The following is a 23,102-nucleotide window of genomic DNA, read 5'->3' on the forward strand; positions in this document are numbered from 1 at the left end:
CTCAGAGCTTTGTGGGTGAGGCCTCCCAGGCATTTTTTCCTTGCCGTCTGCTTTTACTACAGGCAATGGGAACAGGACAACCTCCTCTTCTCCAGGTAAGTTCTCTGTTTCAACTTCCACCACCACTTCTGTGGAAAAAAGGTTTCTCTCCTGAAATTGCAGCCTCAGTTTCAACAATGTGAAAAGTCTTAGTGTTAAAGTTTTTTTCCTGTTCTGTTCTCCCACACTCAGGTGCTCTCAATGAGGCTTCCACAGCCCCACCTTCAGTCCTGCTTACTCCAGAAGCTGCCTGCAGAGGCCCCGACTGACTAGCAAGGTATTGCATGAATTTTAATGTATTTTGGGTGCTAGTTCCTGGCAGCTCCCCTGATGCTTCAATGTTCTGGGGTCCAAAGACTGGGCTGATTCCTTCCTGCTCTGTTTGTTGCTTCCACTGTACCGAGGCTGACGGGGCCTGTCCCCCCGAGGCCATCCTGTCTCTGTTGATATAGAGTTCTCTCAGAGGATTTCCAGGGCCTTTCCTCAGGGCCCTCAGCAGCTGTTCTTTTCTCTGGAGAAGCCTAAGCAGCCTGGTTTCCTCTTTCATATAGGTCTTGCGATGCTCTGCTGGGGCCAGCCTGCTCAGGGCTTTTGCCATTTTGACCTCGCTTCCCCAGGTCCACCACCTCCTTCTCCGTACTTTTAATTCTCTTCACCATTTTAATTATGCCACTGGCCGGGTCCTCTGGATCCTGGCAGTAGTCCACAAGCTCTTCCTCCTCTAGATCGTCACTATCCTCACTGCCTTCCTCCTCCACCTCCGGCAGGGCCTCTTGACAGATCTCCATTACCACTCTTTCCTTCTCAGACCAGCTCTTCTCTAGGGTCTCCGCCAGCTCTCTCCCCCCCTCACCTGCTGGAACGTCGTGCCGGCCGTGAGGGGGGTACCAGTCCGCTTCCTCCCTTGGAGTCTGGCCCTCTTCTATCCACAGGGCGCCTTTCCCTCCTCCCTGCGGCACTGCAAGGGAGGAGACCGCTTTTCCTGACCCTCGGTCCCTGAGCCCAAGAGGGCCCCATGGCCTGGGCCTGTCCTGGGGAACGCTCCCCAGAGGCCCCACATCCTTGGTGAGGGAGTTAGGCCTCACTCTCCTCCCACTGGAAGTCTGCAGAGCTCTCTGAAACACCTCCTTCCACCTCAGCAGACTGGATGGACCGTGCAGGTCTTTTTCTGCCGTCATCTACTATGTTACTAAGTATCTGCTTGATGACAAGGAAATGCTGATGCCACTTTTGGAAGAAATGAAGGAACCATATGCAGGGAGATCCCCAACTCCAAAATGTGAAAAAGGGGATCCTCCAAGTGGTTCTGAGTCTAACTTTAGTTGGACTTACCACTGCCAGCTGCTCTCCCCAAGCTCACAAAGGTGATTACGACAAAATGAGAAAAATGGTGAAAAAAAGACTGAAAGGAGCAGCTCGCAGAGTAAAAAACTTGCATCAGGCGTGGATGCTGTTTAAAAACACCATCCTGGAGGTTCAGGACAAATATATTCCACGTATTAGAAAAAAGGGAAAAAAGACTAAACGTCAGCCGGCGTGGCTAAACAGTAAGATAAAGGAAATCATTAGAGCCAAAAAACAATCCTTCAGAAAGTGGAGAAGAGAACCAACTGAAAGTAACAGGATAGATCATAAGGAATGCCAAGCCAAATGCAAAGCGGAGATAAGGAGGGCAAAAAAGGACTTTGAGAAGAAATTAGCGTTGGAAGCAAAAATACATAGTAAAAATTTTTTTAGATACATTAAATGCAGGAAACCGGCCAAAGAGTCGGTTGGGCCGCTGGACGAAAATGGTGTTAAAGGGGCGATCAAGGAGGACAAAGCCTTAGCGGAGAAATTAAATGAATTCTTTGCTTCGGTCTTCACCGAGGAGGATTTGGGGGGGACACCGGTGCCGGAAAGAATATTTGAAGCGGGGGAGTCGGAGAAACTAAACAAATTCTCTGTAACCTTGGAGGATGTAATGGGTCAGTTCAGCAAGCTGAAGAGTAGTAAATCACCGGGACCTGATGGTATTCATCCCAGAGTATTAATAGAACTAAAAAATGAACTTGCGGAGCTACTGTTAGAAATATGCAATCTGTCCCTAAAATCGAGTGCAGTACCGGAAGACTGGAGGGTAGCCAATGTTACTACGATTTTTAAGAAGGGTTCCAGAGGAGATCCAGGAAATTATAGACCGGTGAGTCTGACGTCGGTGCCGGGCAAGATGGTGGAGGCTATTATTAAGAATAAAATTGCAGAGCATATACAAAAACATGGACTGATGAGACAAAGTCAGCACGGATTTAGTGAAGGGAAGTCTTGCCTCACCAATCTAATGCATTTTTTTGAGGGGGTAAGCAAACATGTGGACAATGGGGAGCCGGTTGATATTGTATATCTGGATTTTCAGAAGGCGTTTGACAAAGTGCCGCACGAAAGACTCCTGAAGAAATTGCAGAGCCATGGAATCGGAGGTAGGGTATTATTATGGATTAAGAACTGGTTGAAAGATAGGAAGCAGAGAGTAGGATTGCGTGGCCAGTATTCTCAGTGGAGGAGGGTAGTTAGTGGGGTCCCGCAGGGGTCTGTGCTGGGTCCGTTGCTTTTTAATGTATTTACAAATGACCTAGAGATGGGAATAACTAGTGAGGTAATTAAATTCGCCGATGACACAAAATTATTCAGGGTCGTCAAGTCGCAGGAGGAATGTGAACGATTACAGGAGGACCTTGCGAGACTGGGAGAATGGGCGTGCAAGTGGCAGATGAAGTTCAATGTTGACAAGTGCAAAGTGATGCATGTGGGTAAGAGGAACCCGAATTATAGCTACGTCTTGCAAGGTTCCGCGTTAGGAGTTACGGATCAAGAAAGGGATCTGGGTGTCGTCGTCGATGATACGCTGAAACCTTCTGCTCAGTGTGCTGCTGCGGCTAGGAAAGCGAATAGAATGTTGGGTGTTATTAGGAAGGGTATGGAGTCCAGGTGTGCGGATGTTATAATGCCGTTGTATCGCTCCATGGTGCGACCGCACCTGGAGTATTGTGTTCAGTACTGGTCTCCGTATCTCAAAAAAGATATAGTAGAATTGGAAAAGGTACAGCGAAGGGCGACGAAAATGATAGTGGGGATGGGACGACTTTCCTATGAAGAGAGGCTGAGAAGGCTAGGGCTTTTCAGCTTGGAGAAGAGACAGCTGAGGGGAGATATGATAGAAGTGTATAAAATAATGAGTGGAATGGATCGGGTGGATGTGAAGCGACTGTTCACGCTATCCAAAAATACTAGGACTAGAGGGCATGAGTTGAAGCTACAGTGTGGTAAATTTAAAACGAATCGGAGAAAATTTTTCTTCACCCAACGTGTAATTAGACTCTGGAATTCGTTGCCGGAGAACGTGGTACGGGCGGTTAGCTTGACGGAGTTTAAAAAGGGGTTAGATAGATTCCTAAAGGACAAGTCCATAGACCGCTATTAAATGGACTTGGAAAAATTCCGCATTTTTAGGTATAACTTGTCTGGAATGTTTTTACGTTTGGGGAGCGTGCCAGGTGCCCTTGACCTGGATTGGCCACTGTCGGTGACAGGATGCTGGGCTAGATGGACCTTTGGTCTTTCCCAGTATGGCACTACTTATGTACAAGTCTTATCACAGATGAGTAAGGCTCAGGACTGATACTCTGTCCCACATTCTTCAAAAAACCTCTTTCCTTCTCCTTTCTTTCTTTTTCTTTTTTAAGGTTGTTGCGCTAGAAAAGGAGAGCTACACAGGAAACAGGGGAGAGGTGAAGGGAGGGAAGAAGTAAATTAGCAGGGCACCAGACAGGGATCTGAAGAGCTCCAGACAAGCCACCTGCAAAGCTCAACTGGGAACCAGTTGACCAACTGGACCAAGAGCAAATCACTCAGAACCAGAGGCTGAAAAGTGTATCCATCCACCTGCTGGAGATAGAAAATACTGAGGAGCTGGACTGGATGCCAAAAGAGATATGTCTCTGCTCAGTTTCCATTCTTCATCTCCACCTGCTGACTGATAGACACAATTATCCCACAGGCTCTGGAATAGTACGTAAGCTACGTAATGGAAACTTTAAGTGCTTCATAGGCGTAGTTTGACTGTTTCATTTGGTGGGGCAAAGAATGGGCGGGGCATATTAGCATATCATTTGCATATATACATATGCAAATGAATATGCTAATATGGAGGAAGGAAATGAAATTTACAGGCAAAATATCACAGATGCACATTTCAAAAAGCTGACACATTTCAATTAATAAATTATGAATAAAATACTTTTATTTACCTTTGTTGTCTGATCATTTAGTTTTTCTATTCGCTTTGATCCCAGTGTCTTCTGTTTTATGCAGTGTCTTCTTTCCAGTAGGCTTCCCTCTGCTCCCCACCCTCCCAGTCCCATCCATCTCTTGCTCCTTCCCTCTGCTCCCCACCCCTCCCAGTCCCATCCATCTTCTGTTCCTTCTCTCTGCTCACCATCCCTCCGTCCCATCCATCTTCTGCTCCTTCCCTCTGCTGTGCCTGACCTCTCCCAATCCCATCCATCTCCTGGTCCATCCCTCTGCTCCCCACCCCTCGCAGTCCCATCCATCTCTTGCTCCTCCCTCTGCTCCCCACCCCTCCCAGTCCCAACCATCTCTTGCTCCTTCCCTCTGCTCCCCCCCCTCCCAGTCCCATCCATCTTCTGTTCCTTCCCTCTGCTCACCATCCCTCCATCCCATCCATCTTCTGCTCCTTCCCTCTGCTGTGCCTGACCTCTCCCATCCCATCCATCTCCTGGTCCATCCCTCTGCTCCCCACCTCTCGCAGTCCCATCCATCTCTTGCTCCTTCCCTCTGCTCCCCACCCCTCCCAGTCCCAACCATCTCTTGCTCCTTCCCTCTGCTCCCCACCCCTCCCAGTCCCAACCATCTCTTGCTCCTTCCCTCTGCTCACCATCCCTCCGTCCCATCCATCTTCCCTCTGCTCCCCCCCCCCGCGAGGTCCAAGATGGTGACTCCGTTTACCCCCTCTCTTCCTCCCTCCGGCGCAGGCAGTAGTCTTTTCCAGCATTCCTGGCAGCGGTAGCGATGTACACGCTGCCTTCGGTCTGCCCCGGAAGCCTTCTCTTCAAGTTCCTGTTCCCACCTATGCGGGAACAGGAACTTGAAGAGAAGGCTTCGGGGCAGAGCCAAAGGCAGCGTGTACAACGCTACCGCTGCCAGGAACGCTGGAAAAGACTGCTGCCTGCGCCGGAGGGAGGGAGGAAGAGAGAGGGGTAGACGGACACGCTCCTCTCCGTCCGCTTGGCTTCCCTGCCCTCTCTGTCTGCGTCCCGCCCAAAAGGAAATGACGTCAGAGGAAGGCGGGACGCAGATAGAGAGGGCAGGGAAGCCAAGCGGATGGAGAGGAGCGCGTGCCTGCATGTGTTTTTTTTTTTTTAACTAATGGCGCGGCGGCGCCTCGCGTCGTTTGGGGGGCATTGCCCCCCCTCGCCCCCCCCCCCAGTCTACGCCTATGAAGTGCTTCTTTTACTAAGCCATATTAGCGATTCCGTGTGGCAAATGAGAGAAAGCCCATAGGAACTGAATGGGCTTCCTCTCATTTGCCGTGCCGGGAATCGCTAGCGCTGCTTAGTAAAAGAGGTCCTAAATTAATACGTTCCTTTCAGCTAAGAGTTAGAGCAGTGGTTCTCAACCTTTCTTCTTTTGTGACACACCTGAAAAGCAATGTTCACGTGTGTGACACGCTGAACACTAAAATTCACAGCTAAGGGGGAAAAATTCTCCTAAATATTTAATTGTTAAAGATGATGCAAAGGAAATATAAAATATCCTTAAACAGAATTTACTTTGTTTTATAAACTGTTGCCATTGGAGCCGACTCTGTGGGTGCTGTGGGTGCTTGAGCACCCCCAATATTGAGAAAATTCCTTGTATGTGTCCAGGGAGGGGTTATTTTCATTGGGCTTAGCACCCCCAATAATTTTTAAAAGTTGGCTCCTATGACTGTTGCTAAAAGGAAACTTGTTAATTATTTTTCTTAGAAATTTCAATCTCTACTGACTGTATCAGTGAGAAATCTTGCACTGATGTGTTGTATACAGTTTTCCCATATGAGATTGAATAGTAGGAAAATTCACAATGAATTTACAGTCAACATCATAAAACTTTTATCCATTTTAGAATCTATACAGCTTATCATACAAAACAACTATATTTTCAAATTCTGATGTCACCTTAGTAACTACAACACAAAATCCTTCTACTGCCAGATATTGTGAAGTAACACAGAACTCTGCAAATATGCTACTTGGAAACAATGTAGAGAACAGAAGATATGGACAGCAGATCTGCAGCATTTCCAGCAGAAATAGGGTCCAGTTATGGAGCTTTCAAGTTTATTTATTTATTTTTATTTATTGGGATTTATTAACTGCCTCTCTGAACAGGTTCACCCATGCCTGACTTTCTGGATCTCTGGACTTCCCAGCTTGTACACAGATGATTGTTAAGAAAAGTACAGGTTCACTTTTCATGCCAAACTTTTGGGGACAAACCAGTGTGTCCTGACACCAGGACTAGCGATAGAGATGGGCAAACAGGGCAATTGCCCTAGGCTCCAATGTCTCTGGGGGCCCCCTCCCTGGTGTCTGCCCATGGCCCCATCATGTCTAACACACTGGTTGAGAACCACTAAGTTAGACTATGGCAAGTCTGAAAGCCCTAGTGAAACAACAGTCCAGTGATTCATCCTTTGAGCTCAAGTCTTCAAATCTAATCACAGGAATATGTTCTTTTACGAGGGAATTTTCAGTGTGGGCTACTGTTAACACTTATTTACCTAGTTACTAATAACTGGGGTAAACAGTAAAATAACCTGTCTTAATAGTAGCCCATGTTGATAAGATTCCCCCTTACTTGATTTGCAGGCTGTGATACCTATAATGTTTTAATGTGTGTTGTGCTGACATTGTAAGTTGCATACTATGCCACGTGTATTGTTATTTAATTTTTTTTCTGCTGTAATTGTCTATTGCCTATGTCCACATTATTCTTGCTGTACAGTGCCGTGGGTGAATTTCTTCAAAAAGGTGGCAAGTCATTTTATATATATGTAGACACACATTTTGAAAGCCCCACTCATGATCTTTGTGTGGAAATATCATGTACATCACACACATGTGTAGAACCCAATTTCCTAAAGCCACTATTTACACATGTAAAGCCCCAATATGTAGCGACTTCAAAAGTGTGCGGTTTGGGTGAGGCTTGGGCAGGATAAAAATCTACATAGGGCATCCACATTTCACAACGGGAATACACACGATTGGGGAAAAAGTGCCACGTCAGCTTTTACACCTGCTCAACAGCATATATAGGTGTAAAAAAATGTGTTTGTTTCAGCCAAGGCTTCTCATAAGGAATTAAGGGGGAGGGGGCGTTATCAACATCGGCTACCGCTAAGACATGTTACCGTACTGTTAACCCCAGTTATTAGTAACTAGATCTCATTGCATTATATGGTATCAGTGCTAAAATAGCACGAGTTAGTGCAAAAATAATGGTAATCCATTTTATTCTATTTAATCCCATGTATTTTTTTGTCCACCACCATAATAAAGGCAGGTTAAAACTACAGCCCCACTACTTAATAAATGGTACTTACGTTTAGGTTTGTAAAATGCAGCAGCTACACAGTGGAAGTGCCAGCATTTACATGTGTAAATTGTGAAATCGTCGCCTATGTGCCAACACCTCCTACTGGAAGCTACTGGCTTCACGTTCGTTTTTTTCAACACGTACATTTATAAATCGGTTGCTCCCACTGCACATCCCAGCAGATACACATACACTCCTGCAGGTGTGCTTTTAAAGGACCCACTTGTAAAATACCACAAGAATTGAACTCATTCTGACCTGGACATCTCAATTCCAGTCTTTTAACCAACAAAGAAAAATCAATGAAGAGCAACAGGTGAATAGCAAAAAAAAAAAAACACAATGAAAATTAATAAACACTCACAGTTAAAAAACCACTTTTTTCACTCTTTAGTTTTTATAGCTTTTATTGAACCAAACGTCTGAAAATGGGAACTACTGGTCACCAAAGCCCATGTAAGAACTAAAGCTCTTACGAGCCCCAATGAAACGCACAGCGCTGGCTGGCCCACAAAGTATCAAGTTTTCTCCAGGATCTGCATTCACCCATAAACTAAAGTTTAATAAATACATTCTGCCCGCCCCAGAAAAGTCAGAGGAAAACACTGAGTCGTAATTATATTAAATGCATTACCACAGTCTGACAATCTTTTAACTGCCTCTACCTGTACTAAATGAAAACGATGACAGTCATTCAATCTGCTGAAACTTCGTAAAGCCCGATTACTTCTTCATCCCCGCCACCAACCTTGTACTACTTCCTTTGCATCATTACCTTCTCCAGTGTGACACTTAGCAGGTCCCTTCTGCTCCCCAGCGCAGCGACACGGCTTCGTTGATGAGAGTAAACAGTTTCACAAGAACCTCTGACTAACCCTGAAGTCTGGAATGTCTGATTCCAGTTCCCTCAAGCCCAACCCTAAACACACGGTAGTCCGGGGTTTCTCCTAATTGAATCTCAGCCCTTCACTTGTCTGATTTACGCCACGCCCCCACCACCCCCAAAACATATACACACACTCGCTTCATGCACACGCTTCAATTCACAGCTAATGTACAAACGAAAGACACAGCGCTTACCCCGCGTGAGAGAAAGCACTAATCACGACGTGAACCTCTTTCCAACTTCATGACACAATATTCTCATCCCTGTGTCTCTCCATCCCCGTCTTTGGCTCCGGCTGCCTGCGTTATCTTAAGTCTCTGCCTCTGATTTCTCTCTTCGACCCTCTCAGCTTGTGTGTGTGTTTTTCTCTTTGCTCCCCTCTCTCTTTGTGTCTTTTGGCCGTGACTCTCTGGGACTGTCACTTTCTCTCTCTTTCGTTCTTCCTTCTGCTTCCCTTTACTGACTTTTGCGAACACTTTCAGACAGTGTGACTCACTTCCTGACATGCTGCTTTTCAGAAACCCACCCCCCTGAAAGCCCTGCACACTATCAGCCTGGAACAACTCGTCGTCGCACTGCTGATGACTTCACAACTTGTTTTCCTAGCTGTAAAACCGTGTTATCAGCAAGCTTATCGTAAAACAGTAGGTGTAAGTAGGTTTATACTAGACTCTAGAATAGAAAGTTCTGGAGATTCTACAGCGTTTTGGCTTTGCATCAAACTTTTGAAAAAAAAAATTAAGAAACGGATGTTTCGGGGGTAGAAGGGCATAGAAAAATCCGTGGTCACTTAGAAGATGTCAACTGGCGGTGGCGATAGCACCATGGCAGGCGAAAAATAAAAATACTACTGAAAAGAGGCCTCTGACTCCTAAATTGTGTTCTTAATTTTGGATTTATTTGTATTTTGTTATTGTCTTATGTTATCAATCATTTAGTAAATATTCATTTTGGTTTTTATAGTGATTCGCTTCCAGTTCTTTGTAGGATAAGTAAAATAAAATATGACGATAAAGTGAGGCATTCCATAAGATTGCCACGTGGGTTGGCAAGACTAGGGTTGTGGAGTGTGGTTAAAGTCTCTTAAAATTGGGAAAATGTTTTTAGATTAGTAGGAAACTAAGAAGTGTGGGAGACTTATTGCAGTACCAATACGTGTTTTTGTGAAGTTTGTTTACCTATATATAGTTGATGTGTTTTTACAGGTAAATCAGTGCAAGCTACATTCAGGTACAGTAAGTTGACAACAGCTAACAAATAACCAGGGTTCATTGGCACCCAGGGACAGGACAGGTGCTGGGGTTACTGGCATCCCATGTAACCTAATCATTGCCTTCCTCCCTCATTCTCTCATCCATTAGGAGGCGAGTTCTCACCATTTTGCCATTTTTTTCACCTGTCTGTGGCCACTGCCCCCCCATCATTGAAGGTTGCAGTCTGAATTGCAGGCTCTCACTTGCCAGAGGAGTCAAGGGTTGCCAACTTTTTGAAAGAGAAATACCTGCCGCTGCCTGTTCTCTACTCCCCTTCCCCCCCCGCCTCCACAGAACCCCCTGCCCGGTCTCTTCCCCAACAATGGGAGCACAGCAGAGCTAGGACATTTCCCCATAGAACTTACAGGGCCAGCCCTGCCACTAGGTGTACTCAGCATCCGCCTAGGGTGGAAACATTTGAGGGAGGGCAGCAAGTGAGCAGCGTCTCCTCTTCCCTTCCTCACCCCTCTATCCTTTGTCCAGTATTTCCCATCCTGCCCTGCTGCCGCTACCCTAAACTGATTGCCAGCCCAAGTCTCAAGTAAAAGCAGCACTGGTGTGTGGCATTTTAAAAACAGGCCCACATTCATACGCTGCCATGTCCCGCACTTTTGGGCCTGTGTTTAACGGCGCTGCTCCTACTTGCAACTTGGGCTGGCAAACAAGTACAGCTGTGGTAGCAGGGCAAAAGGGCAGGACATGCTAGACATGGAATGGGAAAATGAGGGGGGGGAGCGGAGGAAAAAGGATCCTGGATAACTGGCACTGGAAAGGGAGATTCTAAACTATGGGGGTGAGGGAAGGTAAGGGGAGATGCTGGACTAATAGGCAGGGCCTAGGAAGGGGAGATGCTATAGTGGGTAAGGCCTTGAGCTGCTCGAGGAAGGGGGCTGACTGCATGATTGAAAGTTTGTCTATGGCATTAGCTACTCTTGGGCTGGCCCTGAGAGCTTACTATACAAAATCAATTCTGACAGGGGCTAAAGATGTTTGTGTTTAAAAAAAAAAGTTTCTTTCTCTTAAAACTGTCTGACTCTATATCTTAACTAAATCTAGCTTTAAAAAAACAAAAAAACACTGTTCTTTCACTTTTGGGTCTGTCCTGTCTGAATCTCCTTAAAGCTTCTTTACCTATTCTATACTTGCTAGTATACATTTTTGGGCTAGTAATTTCTGTTAAAACTGTGTTCAATTGCTGTGCTGGTACTTTGCCTTTTCCTTCTGCTGGAGTGATTCCTGTGTTTGGGGGGAGCTGGGCTGCCTGGGTTTAGTTCCTGAGAGGGTGATGAGAAGCCTACCTTAAAAGATAGGATTCCAGCAGGGGTCTAGTTTGCTCTGTCCACCCCCACAGATAGGATTCCAGCAGGGGTCTGGTTTGCTCTGTCCACTCCACCCCCCCCCCCCCCCCGGGGAAGCTCGCTCTTCATTTATAGTCAGGGTTCTACTTAGGGTAATAGGCAAGTACTGTTACCACTTAGTCTTAATCTCAATACATTCAGCATATCCAAAACAGTAATCACAAAACAAAATACATCGTATTTAAATCCTACAGACACTTGTCTATTCAACATCCTTAATTTTGTAGCTTGTTTTAACATATTTAGATAGTAATATATTAATGAGATGGAGTCAGTAGTCCAGCAGCAAGAGGGGTGCTACCCAGTCTTTTGCACTGAGTGTCAGATGTATGATTATCTCCCGCTTGGTGTGAAGTCATATGTGTGTGCCCGGTGCAAAGAACTCCTAGCTCTCAGAAAGAAGGTCCGTTCTCTCGAGGCTAGAGTTCAAGACTTGGTAGAAATGAGGGAGATAGAACAGTACATAGATGAGACCTACAGGGATGTGGTAAAGAGGTCCCACCTCCAGCTGGGTACTCCTGTACCTGGGACCTGCCCACCAGAGGATATACTATCCTCTCGCACCGAGAATATGTCTCCGATTACAGCCCACAGGGGAAAAGTTAGGACTGCTATTGTAGTTGGCGACTCAATCATTAGGCATGTAGATAGCTGGGTGGCTGGTGGACGTGAGGATCGCCTGGTGACTTGCCTGCCTGGTGCGAAGGTGGCGGACCTTACACGGCACCTAGACAAGATCTTAGATAGTGCTGGGGAGGAGCCGGCCGTGTACTAACGACGTAGGAAAATGTGGGAGAGAGGTTCTGGAAGCTAAATTTAGGCTTTTAGGAAGGAAGCTCAAATCCAGATCCTCTAGGGTAGCATTTTCTGAAATACTACCTGTTCCACGCGCAGGGCCCAGGCGTGGATGGGAGGAGGGTTTTGGATTTATCAGGAACTGGTCAGCATTCTGGGGAAGGGAGAGCCTATTCCAATCTGATGGGCTTCACCTTAACCAGGGTGGGACCAGGCTGCTGGCGTCAACTTTTAGAAAGGAAATAGAGCAGCTTTTAAACTAGAAATGGGGGGAAGGCCGACAGTCGCTCAAAAGCGCATGGTTTGGGAGAAGGTATCTTCTGAGGATATCACCCAGATAGGGAAAATAGGGTTACTTGTGAGTAAGGATAACAAAGAAATCATAGAGGATCAGATAGCCTTAAATAAAATTAATAATGACCAGACAGAAGACAACATATTAATAATGCCATGTATTAAACGTAATAAAATACAGAACAACACGCATACATTGAAATGTCTATACGCAAATGCCAGGAGCCTGAGGCTTAAGATGGGAGAGCTGGAGTACATTGCACACAATGAAAAACTGGATATTATAGGCATTGAGACCTGGTGGAAGGAAGATAACCAATGGGACACAGTCATACAGGGCTACAAATTATATCGTAGCGATAGGGTGGATAGGATTGGAGGAGGGGTAGCACTGTATGTAAATGAGAACCTTGACTCCTTGGAGGATGTAATGGGGCAGTTCTGCAAACTGAAAAGTAGTAAATCACCAGGACCGGATGGTATTCATCCCAGAGTATTAATAGAGCTGAAAAATGAACTTGTGGAGCTACTGTTAGCAATATGCAATTTATCCCTAAAAACAGGTGTGGTACTGGAAGATTGGAGGGTGGCCAATGTAACGCCGATTTTTAAAAAGGGTTCCAGAGGCGATCCAGGAAATTATAGACCGGTGAGTGACGTCGGTGCCGGGAAAAATGGTGGAGGCTATTATTAAGAATAAAATTACAGAGCACATACAAAAGCATGGACTACTGAGACAAAGTCAGCACGGTTTTAGTGAAGGGAAGTCTTGCCTCACAAATCTACTGCATTTTTTCGAGGGGGTGAACAAACATGTGGACAAAGGGGAGCCGGTGGATATTGTATATCTAGATTTTCAGAAGGCGTTTGACAAAGTGCCGCATGAAAGACTCCAAAGGAAACTGGAGAGTCATGGGATCGGAGGCAGTGTATTATTATGGATTAAGAGCTGGTTAAAGGATAGGAAGCAGAGAGTAGGGTTAAATGGCCATTATTCTCGACGGAGAAGGGTGGTTAGTGGGGTCCCTCAGGGGTCTGTGCTAGGACCGCTGCTTTTTAACATATTTATAAATGACCTCGAGATGGGAGTAGCTAGTGAGGTAATTAAATTCGCAGATGACACAAAATTATCCAGAGTCGATTCGTCACGGGAGGAGTGTGAAAAATTACAAGAAGACTGAGGGATTGGGCATCCAAATGGCAGATGAAGTTCAACGTTGACAAGTGCAAAGTGATGCATGTGGGAAGGAGGAACCCGAATTACAGCTATGTTATGCAAGGTTCCGTGTTAGGAGTTACGGACCAAGAAAGGGATCTGGGAGTCGTCGTGGATAGGACGTTGAAATCTTCAGCTCAATGTGCTGCGGCGGCTAAGAAGGCGAACAATGTTGAGTATTATTAGAAAAGGGATGGAAACCAAGCATGAGGATGTTATAATGCCGTTATATCGCTCCATGGTGCGACCGCACCTGGAGTATTGTGTTCAGTTCTGGTCGCCTCATCTCAAAAAAGATATAAAGGAATTGGAGAAGGTGCAGAGAAGGGCAACAAAAAATATAAAAGGGATGGGACGACTACCCTATGATTAGAGGTTAAGACAGCTAGGACTCTTTACCCTGGAGAGAAGGCGGCTGAGAGGTGATATGATAGAGGTTTACAAAATAATGAGCGGGATAGAGCGGACAGATGTGAAGCGTTTGTTTATGCTTTCTAACAATAATAGAACCAGGGGACACAAGATGAAATTAGAATGTGGTAGGTTTAAAACAAATCGGAGAAAGTTTTTCTTTACTCAGCGCGTAGTTAGACTCTGGAACTCATTTCCGGAGAAGGTAGTGACGGCAGCTGGCCTTGCTGAGTTTAAAGGGGTTCTGGACAGATTTCTGAAGGAAAAGATATAAAGGAATTGGAGAAGGTGCAGAGAAGGGCAACAAAAAATATAAAAGAGATGGGACGACTACCCTATGATTAGAGGTTAAGACAGCTAGGACTCTTTACCCTGGAGAGAAGGCGGCTGAGAGGTGATATGATAGAGGTTTACAAAATAATGAGCGGGATAGAGCGGACAGATGTGAAGCGTTTGTTATGCTTTCTAACAATAATAGAACCAGGGGACACAAGATGAAATTAGAATGTGGTAGGTTTAAAACAAATCGGAGAAAGTTTTTCTTTACTCAGCACGTAGTTAGACTCTGGAACTCATTTCCGGAGAAGGTAGTGACGGCAGCTGGCCTTGCTGAGTTTAAAGGGGGTCTGGATAGATTTCTGAAGGAAAAGTCCATTGATCGTTATTAAATTTTGGGTTTTTTGCCAGGTTCTTGGGGCCTGGATTGGCCGCTGTCGGAGACAGAGTGCTGGGCTTGATGGACCTTTGGTCTTTTCCCAGCGTGGCAGTGCTTATGTGCTAGTGTAATCTCAGTAGCATCAATAATTCAAACTTGTACCGAATAGCATATTTTACTATTCAGCCGAATACAAATAATGAAAAATATTATTCAGCTGAATACTCAATATGAATAATGGGCATTGAGCTTTAACAGACCAAATAATAAATGTGAAATCAGAGATCAAATGTTTATTTCAGTAGGATTTAGCACATTAAAGCCCTGAATTATTTGTATTCAAACTTAAATCACTATTTGGACGAATACAAATAATGTATTGAGGGCTAAATCGAATATGAATATTGTAAGGAATATGAGGGGGGTAGGAGGGAAGACAGGGCTAGAGAAAGGAGCAGATCCTATTCCCCAGAGAAGTGGAGAAAGGAGAAAGACTACAACTCCCACCAGTCCCCAAGAGGAGCGCAACCTAGCATGCAGGACTACGTTTCCCAGCAGTCCCGGAGGGAGGCATACCATCGCAGCAGGGACTTCCATTCCCATCAGCCCCCGGAGGAGGTTGAGAGAAGGATAAGGGCGGAGAATTGGAAAACCCTGACACAGAGAACTAGTCTAGGGGAGGAGGTCCTGAATCCGCCCAATCAAGGAAAGGAGGGGCACCTGGGAGAGGGGTGTGGGGAGGAACCCATGGACTGGCAAGGGGCAGAAAAGGGAGAGGAAAGAAAACAGAAGGAGCCGATGGATACCTCATCTCTAGCTAAACTAAAAGGTGAGATAAAGCAGCAGTTGGGAGCTTGGTGAAAAAAGGAAGAAGGTGTTTTTCTCCAAAGGGGAGAAGAGAAGCTGTTTTTCCTGGAGGGTCCAATGGGGAAAGGTGGCTGGAAGATAGTGCTGGCCTAGTGGGTGGTGATTTTGAACCCTGTGGAAACTGCTTTACATGAACTATTGGAGATTTTTGAACCCTTTGAAATGCTTTACATGAACTGCTGGGATTTTGAACCTTTGTTGAACCTTTAGGAAATTGCTTTGTATAAACTGATATAAATATACTAGTAAAAGAGGCCCGTTTCGAACAGAAAGGAAACGGGCGCTAGCAAGGTTCCAGGGCCCACTCCCCCCCTCTCGTCTTAGGACCCCCCCACTCTCTCTTGTCTCAGGACCTCCACCCTCTCTCGTCTCAGGGCTCCCCTCCCCCTCTCTCGTCTCAGGACCCCCTCTCTCATCTCAAGACCCCCCTCCATCCGCGCCCCCCTCCTCCGATTTCCGCCGCCCAGCGCCTCCCTCCCTCTGTGTCTGTGGCCTGTGAGTGCAAGGAGGACGTGTGCTGTTTAAAAAGTTTTACCTCCTGCTCGGCCGCCAACACTGAAGTGCAGCAAGTACAGACACCGCTTCAGACAGGCTGTGGTTTCAGCTGTTCCTCTGGTCCCACCCTCATTTCCTGTTTGCAGAAACTGAGAGCGATTGCCTGTGGTTGGTCCCTTCTCCTTCTGACGTCGCGTTTCTTTCCCTGGCAACTACACAGAGTTCCCTCGAGGGCGGGGCAGTGATCGGGCGAGCGATTACGAACCCTACGAACACTACACGGCTTCACTGCCACGGAGTCAGCTTCAGAATGTTGGAGGTGCGAATTATTATATTAGATATGGCCTTGACTGAGTTGCTGAGTCAGTATTCTGAGTTGGGGTTGAGAGGAGCCTAGGAGAGTGGAACAGTGCATGAGCGTCTGCGGGATTTCCTGGAAAAATCCCTGGATGTCTGTGGGGGAGGGAGGCGTTCCTGAACAATCCAGAGCGCGGGTCCTTCATAATATTCAGTACAGCCCTAATCAATACATACCTTCTCAGTACCAGGCATAATGTGATATACAAAACCCTATAAAATTACGCTCAGGATCTAGAGCAATCTACCATACCAGCACCCTAAATACTACACTGGGTCACAGAACATCACTACAGCTTTTGGGAAAACAGAACAAGCCAGATTAATACAGAATGCTCTATAGAAAATCCATGCTAACAGAATACCTGTCCTCAGTCACACAGACCTTCACCAGGTACAGGAGAAGTGATACACATTGAAAATAGAAATATGTAGACAAAGATTAAACTGAAACCCCAGCAAGCCAGATACTCATTCAGTACAACACCAGAGAAAGAGAAAAGGATGTATTTCCCCCTATAACATAGTAACATAGTAGATGACGGCAGAAAAAGACCTGCACGGTCCATCCAGTCTGCCCAACAAGATAAACTCATATGTGCTACTTTTTGTGTATACCTTACCTTGATTTGTACCTGTCCTTTTCAGGGCACAGACCATATAAGTCTGTCCAGCACTATCCCCGCCTCCCAACCACCAGTCCCGCCTCCCACCACCGGCTCTGGCACAGACCGTATAAGTCTGCCCAGCACCATCCCCGCCTCCCACCACCAGCTCTGCCACCCAATCTCGGCTAAGCTCATTAGGATCCATTCCTTCTGAACAGGATTCCTTTATGTTTATCCTACGCATGTTTGAATTCCGTTACTGTTTTCGTTTCCACCACCTCCCGCGGGAGGGCATTCCAAGCATCCACTACTCTCTCCGTGAAAAAATACTTCCTGACATTTTTCTTGAGTCTGCCCCCCTTCAATCTCATTTCATGTCCTATCGTTCTACCGCCTTCGCATCTCCGGAAAAGGTTCGTTTGCAGATTAATACCTTTCAAATATTTGAACGTCTGTATCATATCACCCCTGTTTCTCCTTTCCTCCAGAGTATACATGTTCAGGTCAGCAAGTCTCTCCTCATACGTCCTGTAACTCAAATCCCATACCATTCTCATACCTTTTCTTTGCACCGCTTCAATTCTTTTTACATCCTTTTATACCAATTATACAGACAGGAAGATGTCAAAGCCAGCATTAGAGGGGGGAGCAATCAGGGCAACTGAACCCCTAGCCTGCTTAAAGCTGTGGCTTTGGATCCCTTCCCAAAATTCCTACCTTGGCAGATATACATTCCAAAAACTGACATATTCCATTCACTAAACGGAAAATCATTTTCTCCTTTTTTGTTTAACCATTCTATTTTTCTAATTGTGTTGGTTTCAAGCTCTGGTTTCTGCTTTCTTTCGTCTTTTCTTACATTTGGTTCCAAGGGTTCCCTGTCAATTGGATACGTCGCTCTCTCCTCATCTTCACTTCCTCTCCATCCCTAACATAGATTTTTTTTTTTAAACTTTCAGGAGTGGAGGAGTAACCTAGTGGTTAGTGCAGTGGACTTTGATCCTGGGGAACTGAGTTCGATTCCCACTGCAGCTCCTTGTGACTCTGGGCAAGTTACTTAACCCTCCATTGCCCCTGGTACAAAATAAGTACCTGAATATATGTAAACCACTTTGAATGTAGTTGGAAAAACCTCAGAAAGGCGGTATATCAAGTCCCATTTCCCTTTCCCTTTATTCCCAGTGCTTTTCTTGTGCCGGTATAGCATACCAGCACTCTTTTTTAACCTCTCGAGTCCCCCCTCTCACTGCTCCTGTTTCTTTGCTGCCTGCTTGAGAGTCCGGGTCCCGATCAATCAGTACAAGACCTGGCCAGCACCACTCGTAGAGGCCCTGTTGGTACTGCCCCTATGATGCATACGTGACGTATCAGAGAGGGCGGAACACACAGGGCCTTCCTGAGTGCGTGGCATTGGCATGAAGGCTCGTCAGCGCTTGTGCCAGAGTACTGGCTGATGCTCGGGGCCTGGACTCTCAAGCAGGCAGGCAGAGGGAAAAAGAGGATGGGCGGGGGTAGGGAGAATCACTGGACATGGATAGCAGGGGAGAAAAGAATTGCTGGACATGGATGGCAGGGGAGGACAGGGAGAAGGAGAATCGCTGGACATGGAGGAGAGGGGGCAGAGGAGAATCGCTGGACATGGAGGGGAGGGCAGGGGAGACAGGAGACATGATGGATATGGATGGATGAAGGAGTGGACGGGAGAGGAGAAATGCTGGACTTGGATAGAGGGGAGGGGAGAGAATTATTGCTGGATATGGATACAGGGGAGGGAAGAGAGAAATTCTGGACATGGATGGAGGGGAAGAGAGGAGAAATGCTGGACATGGATGGAGGGGAGGAAAGAAAAAAGAAGAAGATGCACATGGATGGAGATGAGGGATATGGAAAAGAGGAGAAAAACTGCACATGGATGGAGAAAACAGAACCTGAATCCACGTTATACTTCCAGTCAATTCCATGGAGGACCCAGCTTTTACTTATGGATGTAGGGCAAGAAATGAAGGAGGAAAATAAAGAAATAAATGGACAAGAAGCCCTGGAAACGGAGTTAAGAGAACAGATAGAGAGCAGTAGAAGCAGAGACTGGGACCAACATGATCAGAAAAACAAAGTCACCAGACAAGAAAGGTAGAAAAACTCATTTTATTTTCATTTTAGTGTTTGAAATATGTCTGATTTGAGAATTTACTTGTGCTGTCTTATTTTGTACTGGGTATACTGGAGCTGTAACAGCATACAGAAATTATTTATAATGAAAAAGAATCACAAGTTATTTTTTTCTCCTGCACTGGTATAATATTTTCAATGATGCCTGATTATATGCACCATGGCTGGTATAAGGGGTGTGGCAACTGTGGATGTGACCACCATAGGGGCATAGCTATAGGATTGTAACCCCACCCATAATGAGTACCATTACTTTTTTCCTACAAAAAAAGCACTGTTTATTCCATACAGATTTCATGCCTGTTTCATACCCTCAATCTTCCTCTTTTTATTGCATCTACCTACGGTCTTCCATCTTTTTCTCTCACCCCAGCCTTCCCCCCCTCCCCACCATCTTTCTCTCCTTCCTCAATCCCTCAGTAACTTCCTCTCTTCTCTTCCTTGGGTCCGGCATCCCCTCTTTCCTCCTCACTAGGTCCATATCCCCACCCTCTCCCTCTCGAACCCAGAGTCTTACATCTAGCATCTCCCCATCTATCCCTATTTCCCCTTCCACTGCCCTGTCATGTCTAGCAGGTCCCCTCCAGTCTCTCCACTCCATACCTCCAAGTATACCATCTCCCTTTCCATTACTCTGAGTCTAAACCTGCAACTGCAAGAGGTGCTACAGAAGTAAAAGACAAGTATGATCTGCCTATTGCCAGGCATACTCAAGTGCCAGTCCTGCCGCTACAAATATGGGAAGCCTGCATACTAAGAGGCTGGACTTACATCACTTCAGTGAGCTTGAGCAGATGGCAGGTCCTGCACATCTTTTACTTCTGTTGCAGATCTCCAGCAGGCAGGAAAAGGAGATTGGGAGGGCAATTGCAGTGGAGAGCTGCCCCTGAATTTAGTGGCAGTCAGAAGAAAAACAGCCTTTTCATTAGTCAGGTTTTTGGAAAATGGCCAAGTCAGCCAAATATCAGCTGGTTGGTAAGACTGTGCAAGGGGAAGGAAGGGACTGATGAGATCACTGGCAGGATTACCACATAGCTCCTGTTATCATGGATAGGATAAACTAGTCCAGGTTTTACTTCCATTACATTCAATTGGGATTAAAACCAAGATCAGCTCAATCTATCCCTGATGATGTAGAAGGTGAACTAGGTAATCAACAGAAAGGTAAAGGAAGCCATTAGAGCCAAAAAACAATCCTTCAGAAAGTGGAGAAGAGAACCAACTGAAAATTACAAGATAAAACATAAGGAATGCCAAGCCAAATGTAAAGCAGAGATAAGGAGGGCAAAAAAGGACTTTGAAAAAAAGTTAGCGTTAGACGCTCCCTATCCGTTTCCGTATTCAATTCAAACTTCTCCTATTAACCTATAAGTGCATTCACTCTGCCGCTCCCCAGTACCTCTCCATTCTTGTCTCTCCTTACGTCCCCCCTTGAGTACTCCGTTCTGTAGATAAATCTCTCCTATCTGTCCCTTTCTCCTCTACTGCTAATTCAAGACTCCGTTCCTTTTATCTCGCTGCACCTCACGCCTGGAATAGACTTCCTGAGCCTGTACGTCTAGCCCTGTCTTTAGCCGTTTTCAAGTCCAAACTCAAAACCCACCTCTTTACCACTGCTTTTGACTCCTAACTCACTTGCCCTGTCCTTTATCCTCACCTCTTTATTCCCTTACCCTTAATTGTTCTGTCTGTATTCCCTTACCCTTAATTGTTCTGTCTGTTTACCTGTCTTATCTAGATTGTAAGCTCTTTGAGCAGGGACTGTCTTTTGTGTATGGTGTACAGCACTGCGTATGCCTTGTAGCACTATAGAAATAATAAGTAGTAGTAGTAGATACATTAAAAGCAGGAAGCCGGCTAAAGAATCAGTTGGGCTGTGGGACGAAAATGGTGTTAAAGGGGCGATCAGGGAAGACAAAGCCGTAGCGGAGAAATTAAAATGAATTCTTTGCTTCGGTCTTCACTGAGGAGGATTTGGGTGGGACACCGGTGCCGGAAAGGGTATTTGAAGCATGTGAGTCAGAGAAACTAAACAAATTCTCTATAAACTTGGAGGATGTAATGGGTCAGTTCTACAAACTGAAGAGTAGTAAATCACCAGGACCGGATGGTATTCATCCCAGAGTATTAATAGAAGTAAAAAATGAACTTGTAGAGCTACTGTTAGTAATATGCAATCTATCCTTAAAATCAGGTGTGGTACCGGAAGACTGGAGGGTAGCCAATGTTATGCCTATTTTTTAAAAAGGTTCCAGAGGAGATCCTGGAAATTATAGACCGGTGAGTCAGGGATTCTCAATCCATTACTCGGGACATGCCAACCAGTCAGATTTTCCGAATACCTACCATGAATATGCATTAAATAAATCTGCACACACTGCCTCCATTGCTCTACATGATACAAAGCTAAGTATAAACATTTTTCTGCAAATGTTAATGCATAATTACTATTTATTTGCTGAATTTAACAGATTGAAAATAATAAATAAAGCTAGGTTCAAAAAACAGTAAGGAGAGAGTTTTCCCATAACTAGATTGATGCTATCTACGCCTTATACGCATCTAGTATCATTTGCCCTGAGGCGTCCATGAGTAGGGTGAAACTTGGCCAAGTCATTGTTTTTATCCCTCACATGGTTCTACAATAAATTTTACTTTGGATTTTTCAATAAATCTGTCTTTGGATTTATTTCTCACTCTGGTTTGCTCTCTTCCTGTCAATCTCCATTTGTAACAGTTAACTCGGAGAAACTTTGAGGCATATTTTCAAAGCACTTAGCCTTCCAAAGTTCCATAGAAACCTATGGAACTTTGGAAGGCTAAGTGCTTTGAAAATATGCCTCTTTGAGTGTTAACTGCAAGGCACAGTCCATTCCCACACCCTTATACTACAAAAATCAGCACATTCTGTCCTGCCAATGCTGTGACTGTTATTATGGCTGTGTACTAATAGTTACCAGTCATTAACTGCTTGCCACAAATTTAACCCCTGCATTTGTAAACGCCCACTGACTCCCTATATCTACCAGAATTTTGATTAAGTTCTATTATACGGTTTATAAGGTTATTTTCGGTTTGGTCCCTCAGTATTTTGTAAATCATTTCAAATTCATGACTTTTATTAGACCAGCGATAAGTTTGTTTGCTTTTCTATCCTTAAAGGATAAAAAAAGAATTAAACTCTTGGAAAACCTACTACCCTTCCAAGCAGCAAGAGTAGGTAAAAATATCAATTCTTTACTCTCTGCTAGAGATTATATACATTTTAGAAAACTGGCTTCCCCCTTTGCTCTGTGAAGCCTTACGCACCTTTTGGATCTGCCCTATGAAGCAAACGCTTCAGCATCTTCTTACTTTCAGGTTCTTTAATGAGTTTGAAATAAATTACCAAACAAAAACCTTCTTCAGTGGGTTATACATAATCAGACTGAGGGTTTCTTAAAAACTTAAAGTTACTGCACTCCAAACCTGCTACAAGACTACAAATCGAGGCCAAGTTCTTTTCCTCAGTGTTCCAGCTTTCATTTAAGAAGGCTGCATTACTAATTACCCAGCTCTCACAAATAAATTCATACCCTCCTAGGGCTCATTTATGGTCATCACCTCACAGAATGTGCAACTACCACCCTTAACCTGACGTTTTACCCTTCCACTTGCCTTTGCTACACAGTCTTTTGACGCTGTCACCCTGGTCTACCATAATCTTAACTCCAGACTAGATTGCCTAATTTACAGGACAAACACAGCTCCCTTTCACTATTTATTTATTACATTTGTATCCCGCGCTTTCCCGCTCATCGCAGGCTCAATGCGGCTTACTAGTAACAAGAGAATACAATCTGTAGTATCTGAATCAACAAAGGAGGTATGTGGTAGGACAAATGAACAAGGGTAAATGGGATAAAAGAGGTATGAGAGAAAGGATAGGGAAAGGTAAGGAAGTGGAGCGATGAAGAAGAGGTAGGGGAAGAGCATGGAGGGTAAGAAGATTGGTAGGAGGTAATTTCTGAGCCATTGTTGTAAATGATTAGGTGAACCGGTAAATGGATGGGTTGCTTATG

At 45.2% G+C, this 23,102-nt stretch overlaps 1 protein-coding gene across 5 annotated transcripts in view; it reads right to left on the reverse strand.

Annotated features, from left to right (window-relative positions):
• The window catches only part of VDR (vitamin D receptor), a 459,251-nt gene that overhangs the window by 345,081 nt on the left and 91,068 nt on the right, over positions 1-23,102 (reverse strand). Inside the window, exon 1 of one of the 5 annotated variants that reach the window (XM_030198162.1) lies at positions 8,758-9,111. The exons of 2 other annotated variants lie outside the window; for them this stretch is intronic. The gene's annotated coding sequence lies outside the window, so the exon portion shown is untranslated. Of the gene's footprint in view, positions 1-8,425; positions 8,602-8,757; positions 9,112-23,102 lie in introns of those variants that run through there. 2 more of the 5 variants (XM_030198161.1, XM_030198164.1) reach the window with 2 other exon arrangements.

The sequence above is a fragment of the Microcaecilia unicolor genome, chromosome 3 (assembly GCF_901765095.1).
Source record: "Microcaecilia unicolor chromosome 3, aMicUni1.1, whole genome shotgun sequence".
Taxonomy (NCBI): domain Eukaryota; kingdom Metazoa; phylum Chordata; class Amphibia; order Gymnophiona; family Siphonopidae; genus Microcaecilia; species Microcaecilia unicolor.